Raw genomic sequence first — 25,280 nt, 5'->3', positions numbered from 1 at the left:
TTTGTTTTTTTGAGGGGAGGAAGATTGGTCGAGTTTAACACTGAGGGTCGAGTGACCCATTGCGATGAGCTCTCTTTCTGTTCTGGGAAGTCCCCCTTTGTTTTGTACAGATGCGTTTGCGAGAGCACGTGATACAAATGTGTGTGCAAGATTTTTAATTTTTAGTTATTTATTTTTATTTTTTTAAGTTAAATCGCTGCAGCGCTTTTTCTTTACTCTTCTCAGAATTGGAAAAAGAGCTCAAAGTGTATTAATGTATTTATTCTCCTCCTCCCCACAAAAGGGAAGAGTAAGGGCTCAGATGTCATCTTTTAGTGCCTTGAACAGTGTGACCTCCCTGTAAACAGGGATCTGGTCTCCCCACTTCTGCTCTGTTTAGGTAGAGCTCCTTTTAGTGGGCTGATGGCAATGACTGGCCTTTAAGGAGGACAATTTAGGTCACATGTCTGTGACTCACAGGTAGTGCAGTATCCCTTAATACTTGGGCAGCATAACCACCCTGTATCCAGGGTTCAGGTCTCTGCCCTTTATTCTTTTGCCACCATTCTACTTCAGCCAGTTGGTATGAGTCCTGACCCTGTAATTAGGGGAGAGTTTGTGTCCCTCTGGCTTCTGGGGGATATTGAGTTCTGTGGAGCCCTGAGCAGTGTGACCGCCCTGTAACAAGGATCCCAGTCTTTGCCCACTTGCTCGTTTAACATTACGCCGTGTTCTGGCCCACTAGTCAGCATGACAACCCTGTAATCAGGGTGCATGTCACAAGTATCCATAGAATGGGACATATTGAGCCCTTTGATACTTTGAGGAGCTTGACCGTCCTGTAATTCAGGTTACGGTCTCTGCTATTTGGCTAATCCCAGTGACCACCCTGTAATCAGGGTACGGGTTGCATCTCTCTCTTGAAATCCGGGAGATTAGAACCATTTCAGTAACATGGGCAGCTTGACCTCCCTGTAATTAGGGTTTGGTCTCCAAAGCCCTTTAGTCTCTTGGCCCTGTGCTTTCTTCACACTGTGAGGTGAGTGACCGCCCTGTAATCAGGGAATCTGGTCTTGGCCCTCTGGTCTCTTAGCACTAGGCCAAGTGAGCCAACTGGTCTGAATGAGCACCCTGTAAACAGGGTACAGGTCTCATCAGACACTATTTATGGTGCCCCCATGAAACTGTGTCCAGAGTCCTGGCCCTTACCACTGCGCTACCAACTTGCCGGGAATTCTGCAGCCAAGTCTCCTGCTTTCTTCCTCACGTACTGTGCTCTTGGAGACCCAACATCCTGCTCACGGTGCAGGTAAACTCAGAACGGGAGGGTCCTGTGTCAGTTTGGGATTAAGTCAATCCCGGCAGTATACCTGCTGACATAGATTTTGGAATACTTGTCAATTAATTCCATACTGCCCTTCATCATCCAGTTCCTCTTCATTTTGTATGGAGACTGCCTGGTGTAATAGTTGTCAAGGGGAAACCTGGAGATTGTGGCTCTGGAGTCAGATGGGTCTGGTCCTTTTCCCACCCAGTGGGGCGGAGGAGGGGGGGAGGGAGTCCTTATGGAAGTGTCTGAGGACCACATCTAGGAGCTGAATATCCAGGCTGTCTGCAGACCCAGAAAACCAGACTGGATCCGTAGTTTACACTCAGTTTGAATTTGGGACGTGGAGTTGTCATAAGTGCATCTGATTTACACACTCCTGTGTGCTCTCTCTGTTTCAGGCTGCTCCAAGCACAAGTGGACAAGAAGGAAATGTCAGGAATGTCAAGCAAAGACGAGGAAAGAGGACAAGTCACGAAGATGGAGAAGAAGGAAAGGGACTTTGGGCACAGTGACCTCCCTGTAATCAGATCTCAGGTCATGTAATGACACTGTATGGGATCTCGAGCCTTTTAATACCTTGTGCAGCGTGACCACCCTGTAATCAGGGTTCAGGTCTGTGCTGTATTGTCCTTTTGACATTATGCTCCGTTAGCTGGCTAGTGAGAGTGACTGCCCTGTAACCAGGGTGCAAGTCACCTCCCCCTGGCTTTCGAGTGAATTGAGCTCTTCGGTAACGTGAGCAATGTGACCGCCCTGTAACTAGGGTCCAGGTCTTTGCCCACTTGCTCGTTTGGCATTACGCCGTGCTCTGGCCCACTAGTCAGCATGACAACCCTGTAATCAGGGTGCATGTCACAAGTATCCATAGAATCGGACATATTGTGCCCTTTGATACTTTGAGGAGCTTGACCTTCCTGTAATTCAGGTTATGGTCTCTGCTATTTGGCTAATCCCAGTGACCACCCTCTAATCAGGGTACAGGTTGCATCTCTCTTTTGAAATCTGGGGGATTAGAACCATTTCAGTAACATGGGCAGCTTGACCTCCCTGTAACTAGGGTTTGGTCTCCGAGGCCCTTTGAGTCTCTTGGCATTGTGCTTTCTTCACAGTGTGAGGTGAGTGACCAACCTGTAATCAGGGAATCTGGTCTTTGCCTTGAGTCTCTTGGCACTAGGCCAAGTGAGCCAACTGGTCTGAATGAGCACCCTGTAAACAGGGTACAGGTCTCATCAGACACTATTTATGGTGCCCCCATGAAACTGTGTCCAGAGTCTTGGCCCTTCACACTGTGCTACCAACTTGCCGGGAATTCTGCAGCCAAGTCTCCTGCTTTCTTCCTCACGTACTGTGCTCTTGGAGACCCAACATCCTGCTCACGGTGCAGGTAAACTCAGAACGGGAGGGTCCTGTGTCAGTTTGGGATTAAGTCAATCCTGGCAGTATACCTGCTGACATAGATTTTGGAATACTTGTCAATTAATTCCATACTGCCCTTCATCATCCAGTTCCTCTTCATTTTGTATGGAGACTGCCTGGTGTAATAGTTGTCAAGGGGAAACCTGGGAATTCTGGCTCTGGAGTCAGATTGGTCTGGTCCTTTTCTCACCCAGTGGGGCTGAGGAGGAGGGGAGAGTCCTTATGGAAGTGTCTGAGGACCACATCTAGGAGCTGAATATGCAGTGTGTCTGCAGACCCAGAAAACCACATCGGATCCGTAGTTTACACTCAGTTCGAATTTGGGACGTGGAGTTCATAAGTGCGTCTGATTTACACACTCGTGTGTCAAGTATCAGGGGGTAGCCGTGTTAGTCTGTATCTACAAAAACAACAAGGAGTCTGGTGGCACCTTAAAGACTAACAGATTTATTTGGGCATAAGCTTTCGTGAGTAAAAACCTCACTTCTTCGGATGCATCCGAAGAAGTGAGGTTTTTACTCACGAAAGCTTACACTCGTGTGTGTTCTCTCTGTTTCAGGCTGCTCCAAGCACAAGTGGACAAGAAGGAAATGTCAGGAATGTCAAGCAAAGATGAGGAAAGAGGACAAGTCACGAAGATGGAGAAGAAGGAAAGGGACTTTGGGCACAGTGACCTCCCTGTAATCAGATCTCAGGTCATGTAATGACACTGTATGGGGATCTCGAGCCTTTTAATACCTTGAGCAGCGTGACCGCCCTGTAATCAGGGTCCAGGTCTGTGCTGTTTTGTCCTTTTGACATTATGCTCCGTTGGCTGACTAGTGAGAGTGACTGCCCTGTAATCAGGGTGCAAGTCATCTCCCCCTGGCTTTCGAGGGATTTGAGCTCTTCAGTAACTTGAGCATGTGACCGCCCTGTAACTAGGGTCCAGGTCTTTGCCCACTTGCTCGTTTTGCATTACGCCTTCTTGTAGTCCTGTTATCAGTGTGGAAGTCATATTTCTATTGCTTCTGGGAGATACCGAGCTCTTTGGAAACCTGAGCCGTGGGACTCACCTCCCTGTAATTTGGAGTCAGGTCTCTGCCCTCTTGCTGTTTTGGCATCATGCCCTGCTGATAATGTAGTCAAAGTGACCACCTGTAATTGGGTTGCATGTCACACCACTCTGTAGTATAGGAAATACTTAACCCTTTGATACCGTGCGGCGCGTGACCTCCCTGTAATTTAGGGACAGGTCTCTACCCTTTTGCTCCCTGGCTTTATGCACCTTTATCTTTCTAATCAGAGTGACCACCCTGTAATTAGGGTGCAGGTCAAATCCCTCTAATTTATCAGGGATTAGGGTTAGTTTAGGGCCCTTAGCAGCATGACCACCCTGTAATCAGGGTTCAGGTCTAAACTTGTCTTCTGTGATTATGCTCCTTAATTCAGCTAATCAGAGTGACCACCTTGTAATCAGGATGAGAGTCACATTTCCCTCGCTTATGCGAGTTACTGATGTCTTTCTTACTTGAGTCGTGTGACCTCCCTGTAACTAGGGTTCAGGTCTCTGTCCTTTGATCTTCTGGGATTGTGTCTTGATCTCAGCCTGGTCAGTTTGACTGCCCTGTAATGAGGATGTAGGTCATGTGCCTCTTATTTAGGGAGGACTAGGTTCCCCTTAGTGCTTTGGGCTGAGTGACCACCCTGTAAGTAGGGTTCAGGTCTCCTTCTATTCTCTTTCTTGTGATGTATTTTCCATTAATCGGCTAGCCCAAGGGACCGCCCTGTAAGAAGGGTTCAGGTCCTTTCCCCTTTGGCTCCTTTGGGTTGTTGGACTAGTCACTTGGACCCCACCCTGTAATCAGGGTGCAGGGCTTGTCCCTTTTCCCTTTGTTTTTTTGAGGGGAGGAAGATTGGTCAAGTTTAACACTGTGGGTCGAGTGACCCGTTGCGATGAGCTCTCTTTCTGTTCTGGGAAGTCCCCCTTTGTTTTGTACAGATGCGTTTGCGAGAGCACGTGATACAAGTGGGTGTGCAAGATTTTTAATTTTTAGTTATTTATTTTTATTTTTTTAAGTTAAATCGCTGCAGTGCTTTTTCTTTACTCTTCTCAGAATTGGAAAAAGAGCTCAAAGTGTATTAATGTATTTATCCTCCTCCTCCCCACAAAAGGGAAGAGTAAGGGCTCAGATGTCATCTTTTAGTGCCTTGAACAGTGTGACCTCCCTGTAAACAGGGATCTGGTCTCTTCACTTCTGCTCTGTTTTGGTAGAGCTCCTTTTACTGGGCTGATGGCAATGACTGGCCTTTAAGGAGGACAATTTAGGTCACATGTCTGTGACTCACAGGTAGTGCAGTATCCCTTAGTACTTGGGCAGCATAACCACCCTGTATCCAGGGTTCAGGTCTCTGCCCTTTATTCTTTTGCCACCATTCTACTTCAGCCAGTTGGTATGAGTCCTGACCCTGTAATTAGGGGAGAGTTTGTGTCCCTCTGGCTTCTGGGGGATATTGAGTTCTGTGGAGCCCTGAGCAGTGTGACCGCCCTGTAACAAGGATCCCAGTCTTTGCCCACTTGCTCGTTTAACATTACGCCGTGTTCTGGCCCACTAGTCAGCATGACAACCCTGTAATCAGGGTGCATGTCACAAGTATCCATAGAATGGGACATATTGAGCCCTTTGATACTTTGAGGAGCTTGACCGTCCTGTAATTCAGGTTACGGTCTCTGCTATTTGGCTAATCCCAGTGACCACCCTGTAATCAGGGTACGGGTTGCATCTCTCTCTTGAAATCCGGGAGATTAGAACCATTTCAGTAACATGGGCAGCTTGACCTCCCTGTAATTAGGGTTTGGTCTCCAAAGCCCTTTAGTCTCTTGGCCCTGTGCTTTCTTCACACTGTGAGGTGAGTGACCGCCCTGTAATCAGGGAATCTGGTCTTGGCCCTCTGGTCTCTTAGCACTAGGCCAAGTGAGCCAACTGGTCTGAATGAGCACCCTGTAAACAGGGTACAGGTCTCATCAGACACTATTTATGGTGCCCCCATGAAACTGTGTCCAGAGTCCTGGCCCTTACCACTGCGCTACCAACTTGCCGGGAATTCTGCAGCCAAGTCTCCTGCTTTCTTCCTCACGTACTGTGCTCTTGGAGACCCAACATCCTGCTCACGGTGCAGGTAAACTCAGAACGGGAGGGTCCTGTGTCAGTTTGGGATTAAGTCAATCCCGGCAGTATACCTGCTGACATAGATTTTGGAATACTTGTCAATTAATTCCATACTGCCCTTCATCATCCAGTTCCTCTTCATTTTGTATGGAGACTGCCTGGTGTAATAGTTGTCAAGGGGAAACCTGGAGATTGTGGCTCTGGAGTCAGATGGGTCTGGTCCTTTTCCCACCCAGTGGGGCGGAGGAGGGGGGGAGGGAGTCCTTATGGAAGTGTCTGAGGACCACATCTAGGAGCTGAATATCCAGGCTGTCTGCAGACCCAGAAAACCAGACTGGATCCGTAGTTTACACTCAGTTTGAATTTGGGACGTGGAGTTGTCATAAGTGCATCTGATTTACACACTCCTGTGTGCTCTCTCTGTTTCAGGCTGCTCCAAGCACAAGTGGACAAGAAGGAAATGTCAGGAATGTCAAGCAAAGACGAGGAAAGAGGACAAGTCACGAAGATGGAGAAGAAGGAAAGGGACTTTGGGCACAGTGACCTTCCTGTAATCAGATCTCAGGTCATGTAATGACACTGTATGGGATCTCGAGCCTTTTAATACCTTGTGCAGCGTGACCACCCTGTAATCAGGGTTCAGGTCTGTGCTGTATTGTCCTTTTGACATTATGCTCCGTTAGCTGGCTAGTGAGAGTGACTGCCCTGTAACCAGGGTGCAAGTCACCTCCCCCTGGCTTTCGAGTGAATTGAGCTCTTCGGTAACGTGAGCAATGTGACCGCCCTGTAACTAGGGTCCAGGTCTTTGCCCACTTGCTCGTTTGGCATTACGCCATGCTCTGGCCCACTAGTCAGCATGACAACCCTGTAATCAGGGTGCATGTCACAAGTATCCATAGAATCGGACATATTGTGCCCTTTGATACTTTGAGGAGCTTGACCTTCCTGTAATTCAGGTTACGGTCTCTGCTATTTGGCTAATCCCAGTGACCACCCTCTAATCAGGGTACAGGTTGCATCTCTCTTTTGAAATCTGGGGGATTAGAACCATGGGCAGCTTGACCTCCCTGTAACTAGGGTTTGGTCTCCGAGGCCCTTTGAGTCTCTTGGCATTGTGCTTTCTTCACAGTGTGAGGTGAGTGACCAACCTGTAATCAGGGAATCTGGTCTTTGCCTTGAGTCTCTTGGCAGTCGGCCGAGTACAGCCAGCTGGTCTGCATGAGCACCCTGTAAACAGGGTACAGGTCTCATCAGACACTATTTATGGTGCCCCCATGAAACTGTGTCCAGAGTCCTGGCCCTTCGCACTGCACTTCCAACTTGCCGGGAATTCTGCAGCCAAGTCTCCTGCTTTCTTCCTCACGTACTGTGCTCTTGGAGACCCGACATCCTGCTCACGTTGCAGGTAAGCTATGAAAGAGAGGGTTCCATGGAACCTTTGTAATAAATCTTTTTTTGTACAGTTTTCCTTTTTCAGTTAATTTTGGTATCAATGTTTGTTAACTCTATGTTGCTCTCAATCATCTAATTCCTGACGATTTTGTATGAAGAGTTTTGAACTGCTTGGTGCAGTAGTTGTCAACAAGTAATTTGGAGAGTTTGGCTTTTAGATAGGATTTATTTTGTAACATTCCTGTTCCTTTTTGCTTTCTGTGTATTCTGGTAATTTAGGGAGTCAGCTAGATTTACTTTTCTTAAAATACATATTTAGTCACTTTTAGTTATTCCCCTTTTACATTTGAGGCTTTTTCTCTGCAAATATACATTTTCATTTGTTCTGTACATCTGTCCACTTTATTGGTGCATTCCAGAGTTTGAAATGAATACCAGCAATTTGAAAATTAATCTTTTATTTTAATAACTGAATCAGTACTTTATCTTTTTAAATTTTATTTTGTACTGTCTTTAAACATTTAACATGTTTCGGTTATTTTTATCTAGAATTTCAAATGGCATTGCAAGTCTGCTATAACTGTCTTGCACACTCTTTACATCCTCTTAAGAGAATTGGACAAAACAGAAGCAGCCAACTTAAAAACAAGAAAAGAGATGCTAACCACCTGTGAAGAAGAAGAAAGGAAACAAATTCTGAGAGTAAAGTACAGTTGTGTGATCTATTTCAAAGGTAAATCATACTATAAATTCTCATAATGAATATAAATTCATCTAATATAGTTCATTAATAATTTCCTTAAGCAATATTAAATATTTATTGTGTAATGTAATTAACATAGCTTTAAAATAATATTTTTGTTTGCTCTTCTGGTTTATACCATGTCCATAGTATATAAATACATTGGAAGGATAAAGTGAACAACGTGACTAGTATCTGTTACCTTTCGAATGCTGATTAATGTTAATAGGCAGTATATAACAAACTCTGAAGCTCAATTACTTGTGGCATCACAAAACTGAAGAGTAGAAAACAGTTTCCTTCTACAATCTTTCAATTCAGTAACTACCTCTGCCACATGAGAACTGATATGTTATCTTATTTTATAATGATGTATGTCCTCTCAAATTGTCTTTTCTAATGAGTCCATAAAGCATGCTTTGTGCATCATACTTTCATATTCTGGTAGAAAAGCGGGATGTATCTTTTTTATTTAATTCAAGAAACTTAATCTTTACTTGGCTTTCATGACATTGCTTGATGATTTGGGCTTCTGTTTAGCAAGCAGTCAGACTTACTTTCATAAAGTCTGTGTTGGCTACAGAAGAAAAGTTATTTGAAAATGATAGAAGAAAACTGAGATGTTGGGTGTGGGTGGCCACCCTGAAGAGTGTTGGAAGATCTTTTCCAGTAGGCACACTATTAATATTTCTCCCAGTTGATAAGAAAGCCCATTTTTATACCAAAATAGTACCATAGCTATGATGCCATATGGAATTTAACTAAGTTTCTACCTATCACCAATTAGAAATTGTCAATAGAACTGGTTATTTGCATCTAAATGTTGATTTCATATACCTATGTAACCAAGTATTTAAAATGTGTTTTACCAGGTGACTACCTGATTTTATGTAAAATAGTTATACACATCTTAGAAGATGTGCTCCTTTGACTTAAGTGTGTGACTTTTATATAGTTGGGCGACTAATGCTTTATGTACTTTTTGTTTTTACTAACAGATTTGTCACTAAGCACCAAGGAATAATTGTGAATCTGTAATGCAGAGACCTTAATCACGCAAGCACTATAGGATCATAGCTCACTATTATTAAAAATAAATAATAATTTCCTATTGGAAATACAAAGATGTAACTGAAGGGAAGGCATGTGTTTGTATTCTCTACTCATCCTCAATTCCTCTCTTCACCCCCCCCCCAAAATTCAAAAATAATTATGGTGGAAAGATTAACATTTACTCCAGGTAACACCTACCTTAATATTTTAAAGCTCTGTATCTCTCACACATTGCTAAAAAACAAGCAAACAAAATTAAATGTTCTGGAAACTGGCAGTTACTCCTCCAACTTCACAACTTTCAAACATCTACTCTACTTCAACGGTCACACCAACCAAACTGTACCACACATTCAATTTTAACTTTGCACCTATTGTGTCAGAACAGTTAGAGTATTTTTTGGTAGTTGTGTATATTGATGTACGTGGTAATAGTGGTGTTTTAATAGGTTTTTATGCTTAGTGAATTAAGAGGATGTTGGAGGATGATGATGTGGATGTTTTATGTAGGTATTTTTCTGTTGTTAGTATTTGTGTAGAGGTGAAGTATTTTGTGGTGATGACTGTTTTTCAGGTATTGGTTTAGTGTGAATTGTTGAAAAATTTAGATGATTTTTGCATATGTACATTATTAGATGGACTTAGAGGGCAACGTTGAGGTTGCCTGTTTGGTGCAATTTTATTGGTGTGAAAGTTAATAAATAAATAAAAATAAAGTTAATTTAGAGTACGTGTTTGAAAGCCCTGATGTTTGAATTTTAAGCTCAACAGGGATCCAGGACCCACCTCAGTTCTTACTGTCATTCCTAATTCCAAAATCTGGGATGAAGATGACCCGGCAGAATAAAGATATCTCCAGAGACTTTCAGGAGTTTAGCATTTCTGCAGCTTTACGGGATTCCTTAAATCTTATTGAGTTTTACGAAGTGTAATAATTGTGGGAAACTTCTGCTTCTGCCAGTTAAGTGTTGAACAATGACCTATATTAAGAGATTTATACTGACAGTTAATTCTGTTCTGTACTAAGATGATTTTGCTAATATCTCCACTTTATGATGTGTGAAATGAGTTAACTAGGTTTGATTATACCTACTTGACAAAAGTTGGAATACTTCATGTTTAATTCATAGATTTAACTTTGACTGTCATACCACATTACTTTGCTTTCTGTAACTCTGTATTTATTAATATTTATGTAATTCAATTAATAAAATGTATACATTCAGGTATAGTCTCAGTTCTGTCTTTGGCTAAATAAAAAGGAATCTGGTAAACTTGTGAAGAATTTTGGTATCATTAATTTTAATTTAATTATCATCTTTTTACCCTTTTTTGTGTGGTCATTGGAAGTAACTATCCTGTAATGTTGCAAGTTTCATTTTTCTCTTACATCACACATTTTTTGGCAGATAGCAGTGTGGTCCTCTGGCAAGGTCCTCAGCGCTGTCTGCAACATTCCAGTTCCGAATTTTTTTTAAGTTGATTAATATAATATTTGTATATTTAATTCAATCTCATGTTTGTCAGACATTAACTTTTACAGTGTACTAAATTTTTAATAAGCTGTTACATGTGAGGAAGTGTGGTCTAGTGGTTTAAAGTACTGGTTTGGGATTCAGGAGATCTGGTTTCTATTCCTGGCTGTGCTACTGGTCCACTGTCTGTCCTTGGGCAAGTCACTACACCTACCTGTGCCAGTTTACCCATCTGTTTAAAAAAAAAGGTGAGATGATTGTACTCACCTCATTTGTGAAGTGTTTTGAGAGCTGAAAAAAGCACTAAACAGAATTTTTACTAAAAATGAGACTCCACATGGGTGGGAGAGAACTAGAGATTATCTTTGGTAAGGGTGCATAAAGATATAATTCACTAAATAAGTATTAATTATGCTAATGTTGTAAAGAAAACTATCTTGGTGAATAATGAATGGAAACACTCTCTCACGCTTGGCATTTGTTAATTCATTTCTAGTGTACCAGATGCTTTTTGTTCCACTGAAATATGTATGGGGATACACCTTTGATTTATTAATCTTGCTCTATGATTTATTATTCAAAAATGGGCAACTTGAAAAGCAAGTACTCAATATTAGGTGATTGTTCACCCATTGTACAAAAAGTCTAAGGCAGAGATAGTCAACAGATAGACCACTGCCAAATCTGGATTGCCAGCTGCTTTTGAATGTACCCTAAAATATTTTTATTTACTTATTATTTATTTTCTCTGGAGTCTGGACCTTGACTGTACCTTGACCAAGAAATTTGGACCATGATAAAAAAAATGGACTACCCCTGGTCCAAAGAATGGCAAAGGCTAAAGGAAGCTGTGTTAGTCTGTATTTGCAAAAAGAACAGGAGTACTTGTGGCACCTTAGAGACTAACAAATTTGTTAGTCTCTAAGGTGCCACAAGTACTCCTGTTTTTTTTGAAGGAAGCTGTAACTATATAGATGGGATTAAGGAAGAATGTCTTAGTATTCCAACAGTAATTGCTAGAAGTTGGAGATGAATAGGGTTACCATCTGTCCGTATTTCCCCGGACATGTCCGGCTTTTGCATCTCTAAATAGCTGTCCGGGAGGAATTGGTAACAAGGTTAAAATGTTAGGTGCAGGTAAACTCAGAACGGGAGGGTCCTGTGTCAGTTTGGGATTAAGTCAATCCTGGCAGTATACCTGCTGACATAGATTTTGGAATACTTGTCAATTAATTCCATACTGCCCTTCATCATCCAGTTCCTCTTCATTTTGTATGGAGACTGCCTGGTGTAATAGTTGTCAAGGGGAAACCTGGGAATTCTGGCTCTGGAGTCAGATTGGTCTGGTCCTTTTCTCACCCAGTGGGGCTGAGGAGGAGGGGAGAGTCCTTATGGAAGTGTCTGAGGACCACATCTAGGAGCTGAATATGCAGTGTGTCTGCAGACCCAGAAAACCACATCGGATCCGTAGTTTACACTCAGTTCGAATTTGGGACGTGGAGTTCATAAGTGCGTCTGATTTACACACTCGTGTGTCAAGTATCAGGGGGTAGCCGTGTTAGTCTGTATCTACAAAAACAACAAGGAGTCTGGTGGCACCTTAAAGACTAACAGATTTATTTGGGCATAAGCTTTCGTGAGTAAAAACCTCACTTCTTCGGATGCATCCGAAGAAGTGAGGTTTTTACTCACGAAAGCTTACACTCGTGTGTGTTCTCTCTGTTTCAGGCTGCTCCAAGCACAAGTGGACAAGAAGGAAATGTCAGGAATGTCAAGCAAAGATGAGGAAAGAGGACAAGTCACGAAGATGGAGAAGAAGGAAAGGGACTTTGGGCACAGTGACCTCCCTGTAATCAGATCTCAGGTCATGTAATGACACTGTATGGGGATCTCGAGCCTTTTAATACCTTGAGCAGCGTGACCGCCCTGTAATCAGGGTCCAGGTCTGTGCTGTTTTGTCCTTTTGACATTATGCTCCGTTGGCTGACTAGTGAGAGTGACTGCCCTGTAATCAGGGTGCAAGTCATCTCCCCCTGGCTTTCGAGGGATTTGAGCTCTTCAGTAACTTGAGCATGTGACCGCCCTGTAACTAGGGTCCAGGTCTTTGCCCACTTGCTCGTTTTGCATTACGCCTTCTTGTAGTCCTGTTATCAGTGTGGAAGTCATATTTCTATTGCTTCTGGGAGATACCGAGCTCTTTGGAAACCTGAGCCGTGGGACTCACCTCCCTGTAATTTGGAGTCAGGTCTCTGCCCTCTTGCTGTTTTGGCATCATGCCCTGCTGATAATGTAGTCAAAGTGACCACCTGTAATTGGGTTGCATGTCACACCACTCTGTAGTATAGGAAATACTTAACCCTTTGATACCGTGCGGCGCGTGACCTCCCTGTAATTTAGGGACAGGTCTCTACCCTTTTGCTCCCTGGCTTTATGCACCTTTATCTTTCTAATCAGAGTGACCACCCTGTAATTAGGGTGCAGGTCAAATCCCTCTAATTTATCAGGGATTAGGGTTAGTTTAGGGCCCTTAGCAGCATGACCACCCTGTAATCAGGGTTCAGGTCTAAACTTGTCTTCTGTGATTATGCTCCTTAATTCAGCTAATCAGAGTGACCACCTTGTAATCAGGATGAGAGTCACATTTCCCTCGCTTATGCGAGTTACTGATGTCTTTCTTACTTGAGTCGTGTGACCTCCCTGTAACTAGGGTTCAGGTCTCTGTCCTTTGATCTTCTGGGATTGTGTCTTGATCTCAGCCTGGTCAGTTTGACTGCCCTGTAATGAGGATGTAGGTCATGTGCCTCTTATTTAGGGAGGACTAGGTTCCCCTTAGTGCTTTGGGCTGAGTGACCACCCTGTAAGTAGGGTTCAGGTCTCCTTCTATTCTCTTTCTTGTGATGTATTTTCCATTAATCGGCTAGCCCAAGGGACCGCCCTGTAAGAAGGGTTCAGGTCCTTTCCCCTTTGGCTCCTTTGGGTTGTTGGACTAGTCACTTGGACCCCACCCTGTAATCAGGGTGCAGGGCTTGTCCCTTTTCCCTTTGTTTTTTTGAGGGGAGGAAGATTGGTCAAGTTTAACACTGTGGGTCGAGTGACCCGTTGCGATGAGCTCTCTTTCTGTTCTGGGAAGTCCCCCTTTGTTTTGTACAGATGCGTTTGCGAGAGCACGTGATACAAGTGGGTGTGCAAGATTTTTAATTTTTAGTTATTTATTTTTATTTTTTTAAGTTAAATCGCTGCAGTGCTTTTTCTTTACTCTTCTCAGAATTGGAAAAAGAGCTCAAAGTGTATTAATGTATTTATCCTCCTCCTCCCCACAAAAGGGAAGAGTAAGGGCTCAGATGTCATCTTTTAGTGCCTTGAACAGTGTGACCTCCCTGTAAACAGGGATCTGGTCTCTTCACTTCTGCTCTGTTTTGGTAGAGCTCCTTTTACTGGGCTGATGGCAATGACTGGCCTTTAAGGAGGACAATTTAGGTCACATGTCTGTGACTCACAGGTAGTGCAGTATCCCTTAGTACTTGGGCAGCATAACCACCCTGTATCCAGGGTTCAGGTCTCTGCCCTTTATTCTTTTGCCACCATTCTACTTCAGCCAGTTGGTATGAGTCCTGACCCTGTAATTAGGGGAGAGTTTGTGTCCCTCTGGCTTCTGGGGGATATTGAGTTCTGTGGAGACCTGAGCAGTGTGACCGCCCTGTAACAAGGATCCCAGTCTTTGCCCACTTGCTCGTTTAACATTACGCCGTGTTCTGGCCCACTAGTCAGCATGACAACCCTGTAATCAGGGTGCATGTCACAAGTATCCATAGAATGGGACATATTGAGCCCTTTGATACTTTGAGGAGCTTGACCGTCCTGTAATTCAGGTTACGGTCTCTGCTATTTGGCTAATCCCAGTGACCACCCTGTAATCAGGGTACGGGTTGCATCTCTCTCTTGAAATCCGGGAGATTAGAACCATTTCAGTAACATGGGCAGCTTGACCTCCCTGTAATTAGGGTTTGGTCTCCAAAGCCCTTTAGTCTCTTGGCCCTGTGCTTTCTTCACACTGTGAGGTGAGTGACCGCCCTGTAATCAGGGAATCTGGTCTTGGCCCTCTGGTCTCTTAGCACTAGGCCAAGTGAGCCAACTGGTCTGAATGAGCACCCTGTAAACAGGGTACAGGTCTCATCAGACACTATTTATGGTGCCCCCATGAAACTGTGTCCAGAGTCCTGGCCCTTACCACTGCGCTACCAACTTGCCGGGAATTCTGCAGCCAAGTCTCCTGCTTTCTTCCTCACGTACTGTGCTCTTGGAGACCCAACATCCTGCTCACGGTGCAGGTAAACTCAGAACGGGAGGGTCCTGTGTCAGTTTGGGATTAAGTCAATCCCGGCAGTATACCTGCTGACATAGATTTTGGAATACTTGTCAATTAATTCCATACTGCCCTTCATCATCCAGTTCCTCTTCATTTTGTATGGAGACTGCCTGGTGTAATAGTTGTCAAGGGGAAACCTGGAGATTGTGGCTCTGGAGTCAGATGGGTCTGGTCCTTTTCCCACCCAGTGGGGCGGAGGAGGGGGGGAGGGAGTCCTTATGGAAGTGTCTGAGGACCACATCTAGGAGCTGAATATCCAGGCTGTCTGCAGACCCAGAAAACCAGACTGGATCCGTAGTTTACACTCAGTTTGAATTTGGGACGTGGAGTTGTCATAAGTGCATCTGATTTACACACTCCTGTGTGCTCTCTCTGTTTCAGGCTGCTCCAAGCACAAGTGGACAAGAAGGAAATGTCAGGAATGTCAAGCAAAGACGAGGAAAGAGGACAAGTCACGAAGATGGAGAAGAAGGAAAGGGACTTTGGGCACAGTGACCTTCCTGTAATCAGATCTCAGGTCATGTAATGACACTGTATGGGATCTCGAGCCTTTTAATACCTTGTGCAGCGTGACCACCCTGTAATCAGGGTTCAGGTCTGTGCTGTATTGTCCTTTTGACATTATGCTCCGTTAGCTGGCTAGTGAGAGTGACTGCCCTGTAACCAGGGTGCAAGTCACCTCCCCCTGGCTTTCGAGTGAATTGAGCTCTTCGGTAACGTGAGCAATGTGACCGCCCTGTAACTAGGGTCCAGGTCTTTGCCCACTTGCTCGTTTGGCATTACGCCATGCTCTGGCCCACTAGTCAGCATGACAACCCTGTAATCAGGGTGCATGTCACAAGTATCCATAGAATCGGACATATTGTGCCCTTTGATACTTTGAGGAGCTTGACCTTCCTGTAATTCAGGTTACGGTCTCTGCTATTTGGCTAATCCCAGTGACCACCCTCTAATCAGGGTACAGGTTGCATCTCTCTTTTGAAATCTGGGGGATTAGAACCATGGGCAGCTTGACCTCCCTGTAACTAGGGTTTGGTCTCCGAGGCCCTTTGAGTCTCTTGGCATTGTGCTTTCTTCACAGTGTGAGGTGAGTGACCAACCTGTAATCAGGGAATCTGGTCTTTGCCTTGAGTCTCTTGGCAGTCGGCCGAGTACAGCCAGCTGGTCTGCATGAGCACCCTGTAAACAGGGTACAGGTCTCATCAGACACTATTTATGGTGCCCCCATGAAACTGTGTCCAGAGTCTTGGCCCTTCACACTGTGCTACCAACTTGCCGGGAATTCTGCAGCCAAGTCTCCTGCTTTCTTCCTCACGTACTGTGCTCTTGGAGACCCAACATCCTGCTCACGGTGCAGGTAAACTCAGAACGGGAGGGTCCTGTGTCAGTTTGGGATTAAGTCAATCCTGGCAGTATACCTGCTGACATAGATTTTGGAATACTTGTCAATTAATTCCATACTGCCCTTCATCATCCAGTTCCTCTTCATTTTGTATGGAGACTGCCTGGTGTAATAGTTGTCAAGGGGAAACCTGGGAATTCTGGCTCTGGAGTCAGATTGGTCTGGTCCTTTTCTCACCCAGTGGGGCTGAGGAGGAGGGGAGAGTCCTTATGGAAGTGTCTGAGGACCACATCTAGGAGCTGAATATGCAGTGTGTCTGCAGACCCAGAAAACCACATCGGATCCGTAGTTTACACTCAGTTCGAATTTGGGACGTGGAGTTCATAAGTGCGTCTGATTTACACACTCGTGTGTCAAGTATCAGGGGGTAGCCGTGTTAGTCTGTATCTACAAAAACAACAAGGAGTCTGGTGGCACCTTAAAGACTAACAGATTTATTTGGGCATAAGCTTTCGTGAGTAAAAACCTCACTTCTTTGGATGCATCCGAAGAAGTGAGGTTTTTACTCACGAAAGCTTACACTCGTGTGTGTTCTCTCTGTTTCAGGCTGCTCCAAGCACAAGTGGACAAGAAGGAAATGTCAGGAATGTCAAGCAAAGATGAGGAAAGAGGACAAGTCACGAAGATGGAGAAGAAGGAAAGGGACTTTGGGCACAGTGACCTCCCTGTAATCAGATCTCAGGTCATGTAATGACACTGTATGGGGATCTCGAGCCTTTTAATACCTTGAGCAGCGTGACCGCCCTGTAATCAGGGTCCAGGTCTGTGCTGTTTTGTCCTTTTGACATTATGCTCCGTTGGCTGACTAGTGAGAGTGACTGCCCTGTAATCAGGGTGCAAGTCATCTCCCCCTGGCTTTCGAGGGATTTGAGCTCTTCAGTAACTTGAGCATGTGACCGCCCTGTAACTAGGGTCCAGGTCTTTGCCCACTTGCTCGTTTTGCATTACGCCTTCTTGTAGTCCTGTTATCAGTGTGGAAGTCATATTTCTATTGCTTCTGGGAGATACCGAGCTCTTTGGAAACCTGAGCCGTGGGACTCACCTCCCTGTAATTTGGAGTCAGGTCTCTGCCCTCTTGCTGTTTTGGCATCATGCCCTGCTGATAATGTAGTCAAAGTGACCACCTGTAATTGGGTTGCATGTCACACCACTCTGTAGTATAGGAAATACTTAACCCTTTGATACCGTGCGGCGCGTGACCTCCCTGTAATTTAGGGACAGGTCTCTACCCTTTTGCTCCCTGGCTTTATGCACCTTTATCTTTCTAATCAGAGTGACCACCCTGTAATTAGGGTGCAGGTCAAATCCCTCTAATTTATCAGGGATTAGGGTTAGTTTAGGGCCTTTAGCAGCATGACCACCCTGTAATCAGGGTTCAGGTCTAAACTTGTCTTCTGTGATTATGCTCCTTAATTCAGCTAATCAGAGTGACCACCTTGTAATCAGGATGAGAGTCACATTTCCCTCGCTTATGCGAGTTACTGATGTCTTTCTTACTTGAGTCGTGTGACCTCCCTGTAACTAGGGTTCAGGTCTCTGTCCTTTGATCTTCTGGGATTGTGTCTTGATCTCAGCCTGGTCAGTTTGACTGCCCTGTAATGAGGATGTAGGTCATGTGCCTCTTATTTAGGGAGGACTAGGTTCCCCTTAGTGCTTTGGGCTGAGTGACCACCCTGTAAGTAGGGTTCAGGTCTCCTTCTATTCTCTTTCTTGTGATGTATTTTCCATTAATCGGCTAGCCCAAGGGACCGCCCTGTAAGAAGGGTTCAGGTCCTTTCCCCTTTGGCTCCTTTGGGTTGTTGGACTAGTCACTTGGACCCCACCCTGTAATCAGGGTGCAGGGCTTGTCCCTTTTCCCTTTGTTTTTTTGAGGGGAGGAAGATTGGTCAAGTTTAACACTGTGGGTCGAGTGACCCGTTGCGATGAGCTCTCTTTCTGTTCTGGGAAGTCCCCCTTTGTTTTGTACAGATGCGTTTGCGAGAGCACGTGATACTAGTGGGTGTGCAAGATTTTTAATTTTTAGTTATTTATTTTTATTTTTTTAAGTTAAATCGCTGCAGTGCTTTTTCTTTACTCTTCTCAGAATTGGAAAAAGAGCTCAAAGTGTATTAATGTATTTATCCTCCTCCTCCCCACAAAAGGGAAGAGTAAGGGCTCAGATGTCATCTTTTAGTGCCTTGAACAGTGTGACCTCCCTGTAAACAGGGATCTGGTCTCTTCACTTCTGCTCTGTTTTGGTAGAGCTCCTTTTACTGGGCTGATGGCAATGACTGGCCTTTAAGGAGGACAATTTAGGTCACATGTCTGTGACTCACAGGTAGTGCAGTATCCCTTAGTACTTGGGCAGCATAACCACCCTGTATCCAGGGTTCAGGTCTCTGCCCTTTATTCTTTTGCCACCATTCTACTTCAGCCAGTTGGTATGAGTCCTGACCCTGTAATTAGGGGAGAGTTTGTGTCCCTCTGGCTTCTGGGGGATATTGAGTTCTGTGGAGCCCTGAGCAGTGTGACCGCCCTGTAACAAGGATCCCAGTCTTTGCCCACTTGCTCGTTTAACATTACGCCGTGTTCTGGCCCACTAGTCAGCATGACAACCCTGTAATCAGGGTGCATGTCACAAGTATCCATAGAATGGGACATATTGAGCCCTTTGATACTTTGAGGAGCTTGACCGTCCTGTAATTCAGGTTACGGTCTCTGCTATTTGGCTAATCCCAGTGACCACCCTGTAATCAGGGTACGGGTTGCATCTCTCTCTTGAAATCCGGGAGATTAGAACCATTTCAGTAACATGGGCAGCTTGACCTCCCTGTAATTAGGGTTTGGTCTCCAAAGCCCTTTAGTCTCTTGGCCCTGTGCTTTCTTCACACTGTGAGGTGAGTGACCGCCCTGTAATCAGGGAATCTGGTCTTGGCCCTCTGGTCTCTTAGCACTAGGCCAAGTGAGCCAACTGGTCTGAATGAGCACCCTGTAAACAGGGTACAGGTCTCATCAGACACTATTTATGGTGCCCCCATGAAACTGTGTCCAGAGTCCTGGCCCTTACCACTGCGCTACCAACTTGCCGGGAATTCTGCAGCCAAGTCTCCTGCTTTCTTCCTCACGTACTGTGCTCTTGGAGACCCAACATCCTGCTCACGGTGCAGGTAAACTCAGAACGGGAGGGTCCTGTGTCAGTTTGGGATTAAGTCAATCCCGGCAGTATACCTGCTGACATAGATTTTGGAATACTTGTCAATTAATTCCATACTGCCCTTCATCATCCAGTTCCTCTTCATTTTGTATGGAGACTGCCTGGTGTAATAGTTGTCAAGGGGAAACCTGGAGATTGTGGCTCTGGAGTCAGATGGGTCTGGTCCTTTTCCCACCCAGTGGGGCGGAGGAGGGGGGGAGGGAGTCCTTATGGAAGTGTCTGAGGACCACATCTAGGAGCTGAATATCCAGGCTGTCTGCAGACCCAGAAAACCAGACTGGATCCGTAGTTTACACTCAGTTTGAATTTGGGACGTGGAGTTGTCATAAGTGCATCTGATTTACACACTCCTGTGTGCTCTCTCTGTTTCAGGCTGCTCCAAGCACAAGTGGACAAGAAGGAAATGTCAGGAATGTCAAGCAAAGACGAGGAAAGAGGACAAGTCACGAAGATGGAGAAGAAGGAAAGGGACTTTGGGCACAGTGACCTTCCTGTAATCAGATCTCAGGTCATGTAATGACACTGTATGGGATCTCGAGCCTTTTAATACCTTGTGCAGCGTGACCACCCTGTAATCAGGGTTCAGGTCTGTGCTGTATTGTCCTTTTGACATTATGCTCCGTTAGCTGGCTAGTGAGAGTGACTGCCCTGTAACCAGGGTGCAAGTCACCTCCCCCTGGCTTTCGAGTGAATTGAGCTCTTCGGTAACGTGAGCAATGTGACCGCCCTGTAACTAGGGTCCAGGTCTTTGCCCACTTGCTCGTTTGGCATTACGCCATGCTCTGGCCCACTAGTCAGCATGACAACCCTGTAATCAGGGTGCATGTCACAAGTATCCATAGAATCGGACATATTGTGCCCTTTGATACTTTGAGGAGCTTGACCTTCCTGTAATTCAGGTTACGGTCTCTGCTATTTGGCTAATCCCAGTGACCACCCTCTAATCAGGGTACAGGTTGCATCTCTCTTTTGAAATCTGGGGGATTAGAACCATGGGCAGCTTGACCTCCCTGTAACTAGGGTTTGGTCTCCGAGGCCCTTTGAGTCTCTTGGCATTGTGCTTTCTTCACAGTGTGAGGTGAGTGACCAACCTGTAATCAGGGAATCTGGTCTTTGCCTTGAGTCTCTTGGCAGTCGGCCGAGTACAGCCAGCTGGTCTGCATGAGCACCCTGTAAACAGGGTACAGGTCTCATCAGACACTATTTATGGTGCCCCCATGAAACTGTGTCCAGAGTCCTGGCCCTTCGCACTGCACTTCCAACTTGCCGGGAATTCTGCAGCCAAGTCTCCTGCTTTCTTCCTCACGTACTGTGCTCTTGGAGACCCGACATCCTGCTCACGTTGCAGGTAAGCTATGAAAGAGAGGGTTCCATGGAACCTTTGTAATAAATCTTTTTTTGTACAGTTTTCCTTTTTCAGTTAATTTTGGTATCAATGTTTGTTAACTCTATGTTGCTCTCAATCATCTAATTCCTGACGATTTTGTATGAAGAGTTTTGAACTGCTTGGTGCAGTAGTTGTCAACAAGTAATTTGGAGAGTTTGGCTTTTAGATAGGATTTATTTTGTAACATTCCTGTTCCTTTTTGCTTTCTGTGTATTCTGGTAATTTAGGGAGTCAGCTAGATTTACTTTTCTTAAAATACATATTTAGTCACTTTTAGTTATTCCCCTTTTACATTTGAGGCTTTTTCTCTGCAAATATACATTTTCATTTGTTCTGTACATCTGTCCACTTTATTGGTGCATTCCAGAGTTTGAAATGAATACCAGCAATTTGAAAATTAATCTTTTATTTTAATAACTGAATCAGTACTTTATCTTTTTAAATTTTATTTTGTACTGTCTTTAAACATTTAACATGTTTCGGTTATTTTTATCTAGAATTTCAAATGGCATTGCAAGTCTGCTATAACTGTCTTGCACACTCTTTACATCCTCTTAAGAGAATTGGACAAAACAGAAGCAGCCAACTTAAAAACAAGAAAAGAGATGCTAACCACCTGTGAAGAAGAAGAAAGGAAACAAATTCTGAGAGTAAAGTACAGTTGTGTGATCTATTTCAAAGGTAAATCATACTATAAATTCTCATAATGAATATAAATTCATCTAATATAGTTCATTAATAATTTCCTTAAGCAATATTAAATATTTATTGTGTAATGTAATTAACATAGCTTTAAAATAATATTTTTGTTTGCTCTTCTGGTTTATACCATGTCCATAGTATATAAATACATTGGAAGGATAAAGTGAACAACGTGACTAGTATCTGTTACCTTTCGAATGCTGATTAATGTTAATAGGCAGTATATAACAAACTCTGAAGCTCAATTACTTGTGGCATCACAAAACTGAAGAGTAGAAAACAGTTTCCTTCTACAATCTTTCAATTCAGTAACTACCTCTGCCACATGAGAACTGATATGTTATCTTATTTTATAATGATGTATGTCCTCTCAAATTGTCTTTTCTAATGAGTCCATAAAGCATGCTTTGTGCATCATACTTTCATATTCTGGTAGAAAAGCGGGATGTATCTTTTTTATTTAATTCAAGAAACTTAATCTTTACTTGGCTTTCATGACATTGCTTGATGATTTGGGCTTCTGTTTAGCAAGCAGTCAGACTTACTTTCATAAAGTCTGTGTTGGCTACAGAAGAAAAGTTATTTGAAAATGATAGAAGAAAACTGAGATGTTGGGTGTGGGTGGCCACCCTGAAGAGTGTTGGAAGATCTTTTCCAGTAGGCACACTATTAATATTTCTCCCAGTTGATAAGAAAGCCCATTTTTATACCAAAATAGTACCATAGCTATGATGCCATATGGAATTTAACTAAGTTTCTACCTATCACCAATTAGAAATTGTCAATAGAACTGGTTATTTGCATCTAAATGTTGATTTCATATACCTATGTAACCAAGTATTTAAAATGTGTTTTACCAGGTGACTACCTGATTTTATGTAAAATAGTTATACACATCTTAGAAGATGTGCTCCTTTGACTTAAGTGTGTGACTTTTATATAGTTGGGCGACTAATGCTTTATGTACTTTTTGTTTTTACTAACAGATTTGTCACTAAGCACCAAGGAATAATTGTGAATCTGTAATGCAGAGACCTTAATCACGCAAGCACTATAGGATCATAGCTCACTATTATTAAAAATAAATAATAATTTCCTATTGGAAATACAAAGATGTAACTGAAGGGAAGGCATGTGTTTGTATTCTCTACTCATCCTCAATTCCTCTCTTCACCCCCCCCCCAAAATTCAAAAATAATTATGGTGGAAAGATTAACATTTACTCCAGGTAACACCTACCTTAATATTTTAAAGCTCTGTATCTCTCACACATTGCTAAAAAACAAGCAAACAAAATTAAATGTTCTGGAAACTGGCAGTTACTCCTCCAACTTCACAACTTTCAAACATCTACTCTACTTCAACGGTCACACCAACCAAACTGTACCACACATTCAATTTTAACTTTGCACCTATTGTGTCAGAACAGTTAGAGTATTTTTTGGTAGTTGTGTATATTGATGTACGTGGTAATAGTGGTGTTTTAATAGGTTTTTATGCTTAGTGAATTAAGAGGATGTTGGAGGATGATGATGTGGATGTTTTATGTAGGTATTTTTCTGTTGTTAGTATTTGTGTAGAGGTGAAGTATTTTGTGGTGATGACTGTTTTTCAGGTATTGGTTTAGTGTGAATTGTTGAAAAATTTAGATGATTTTTGCATATGTACATTATTAGATGGACTTAGAGGGCAACGTTGAGGTTGCCTGTTTGGTGCAATTTTATTGGTGTGAAAGTTAATAAATAAATAAAAATAAAGTTAATTTAGAGTACGTGTTTGAAAGCCCTGATGTTTGAATTTTAAGCTCAACAGGGATCCAGGACCCACCTCAGTTCTTACTGTCATTCCTAATTCCAAAATCTGGGATGAAGATGACCCGGCAGAATAAAGATATCTCCAGAGACTTTCAGGAGTTTAGCATTTCTGCAGCTTTACGGGATTCCTTAAATCTTATTGAGTTTTACGAAGTGTAATAATTGTGGGAAACTTCTGCTTCTGCCAGTTAAGTGTTGAACAATGACCTATATTAAGAGATTTATACTGACAGTTAATTCTGTTCTGTACTAAGATGATTTTGCTAATATCTCCACTTTATGATGTGTGAAATGAGTTAACTAGGTTTGATTATACCTACTTGACAAAAGTTGGAATACTTCATGTTTAATTCATAGATTTAACTTTGACTGTCATACCACATTACTTTGCTTTCTGTAACTCTGTATTTATTAATATTTATGTAATTCAATTAATAAAATGTATACATTCAGGTATAGTCTCAGTTCTGTCTTTGGCTAAATAAAAAGGAATCTGGTAAACTTGTGAAGAATTTTGGTATCATTAATTTTAATTTAATTATCATCTTTTTACCCTTTTTTGTGTGGTCATTGGAAGTAACTATCCTGTAATGTTGCAAGTTTCATTTTTCTCTTACATCACACATTTTTTGGCAGATAGCAGTGTGGTCCTCTGGCAAGGTCCTCAGCGCTGTCTGCAACATTCCAGTTCCGAATTTTTTTTAAGTTGATTAATATAATATTTGTATATTTAATTCAATCTCATGTTTGTCAGACATTAACTTTTACAGTGTACTAAATTTTTAATAAGCTGTTACATGTGAGGAAGTGTGGTCTAGTGGTTTAAAGTACTGGTTTGGGATTCAGGAGATCTGGTTTCTATTCCTGGCTGTGCTACTGGTCCACTGTCTGTCCTTGGGCAAGTCACTACACCTACCTGTGCCAGTTTACCCATCTGTTTAAAAAAAAAGGTGAGATGATTGTACTCACCTCATTTGTGAAGTGTTTTGAGAGCTGAAAAAAGCACTAAACAGAATTTTTACTAAAAATGAGACTCCACATGGGTGGGAGAGAACTAGAGATTATCTTTGGTAAGGGTGCATAAAGATATAATTCACTAAATAAGTATTAATTATGCTAATGTTGTAAAGAAAACTATCTTGGTGAATAATGAATGGAAACACTCTCTCACGCTTGGCATTTGTTAATTCATTTCTAGTGTACCAGATGCTTTTTGTTCCACTGAAATATGTATGGGGATACACCTTTGATTTATTAATCTTGCTCTATGATTTATTATTCAAAAATGGGCAACTTGAAAAGCAAGTACTCAATATTAGGTGATTGTTCACCCATTGTACAAAAAGTCTAAGGCAGAGATAGTCAACAGATAGACCACTGCCAAATCTGGATTGCCAGCTGCTTTTGAATGTACCCTAAAATATTTTTATTTACTTATTATTTATTTTCTCTGGAGTCTGGACCTTGACTGTACCTTGACCAAGAAATTTGGACCATGATAAAAAAAATGGACTACCCCTGGTCCAAAGAATGGCAAAGGCTAAAGGAAGCTGTGTTAGTCTGTATTTGCAAAAAGAACAGGAGTACTTGTGGCACCTTAGAGACTAACAAATTTGTTAGTCTCTAAGGTGCCACAAGTACTCCTGTTTTTTTTGAAGGAAGCTGTAACTATATAGATGGGATTAAGGAAGAATGTCTTAGTATTCCAACAGTAATTGCTAGAAGTTGGAGATGAATAGGGTTACCATCTGTCCGTATTTCCCCGGACATGTCCGGCTTTTGCATCTCTAAATAGCTGTCCGGGAGGAATTGGTAACAAGGTTAAAATGTCCAGGGTTTTTTTCTCCCTCCTTCCCTCCCTTCCATGCAGAGTGCGGCTG

General features: G+C 43.1%; 1 long non-coding RNA gene across 3 annotated transcripts; it reads left to right on the top strand.

Moving 5' to 3' along the window:
• Positions 1-159: 159 nt before the first annotated feature.
• On the top strand, positions 160-23,912 carry LOC122172159 (uncharacterized). Of its 3 annotated transcripts, none has more exons than XR_010598621.1 (11): positions 160-1,288; positions 1,708-2,693; positions 3,285-5,884; positions 6,304-7,279; positions 7,816-7,999; positions 12,265-14,864; positions 15,284-16,259; positions 16,851-19,450; positions 19,870-20,845; positions 21,382-21,565; positions 22,573-23,912. It is a non-coding gene; the product is annotated as an uncharacterized LOC122172159 (long non-coding RNA). The 3 variants fall into 3 exon arrangements; XR_010598622.1 differs by having other exon boundaries at positions 161-1,288; positions 7,878-7,999; XR_010598623.1 differs by having other exon boundaries at positions 161-1,288; positions 21,444-21,565.
• Positions 23,913-25,280: the final 1,368 nt, after the last annotated feature.

Source organism: Chrysemys picta, chromosome 2, assembly GCF_011386835.1.
Source record: "Chrysemys picta bellii isolate R12L10 chromosome 2, ASM1138683v2, whole genome shotgun sequence".
Classification (NCBI taxonomy): Eukaryota; Metazoa; Chordata; order Testudines; family Emydidae; genus Chrysemys; species Chrysemys picta.
This window is presented reverse-complemented; position numbering and strand designations above follow the sequence as displayed.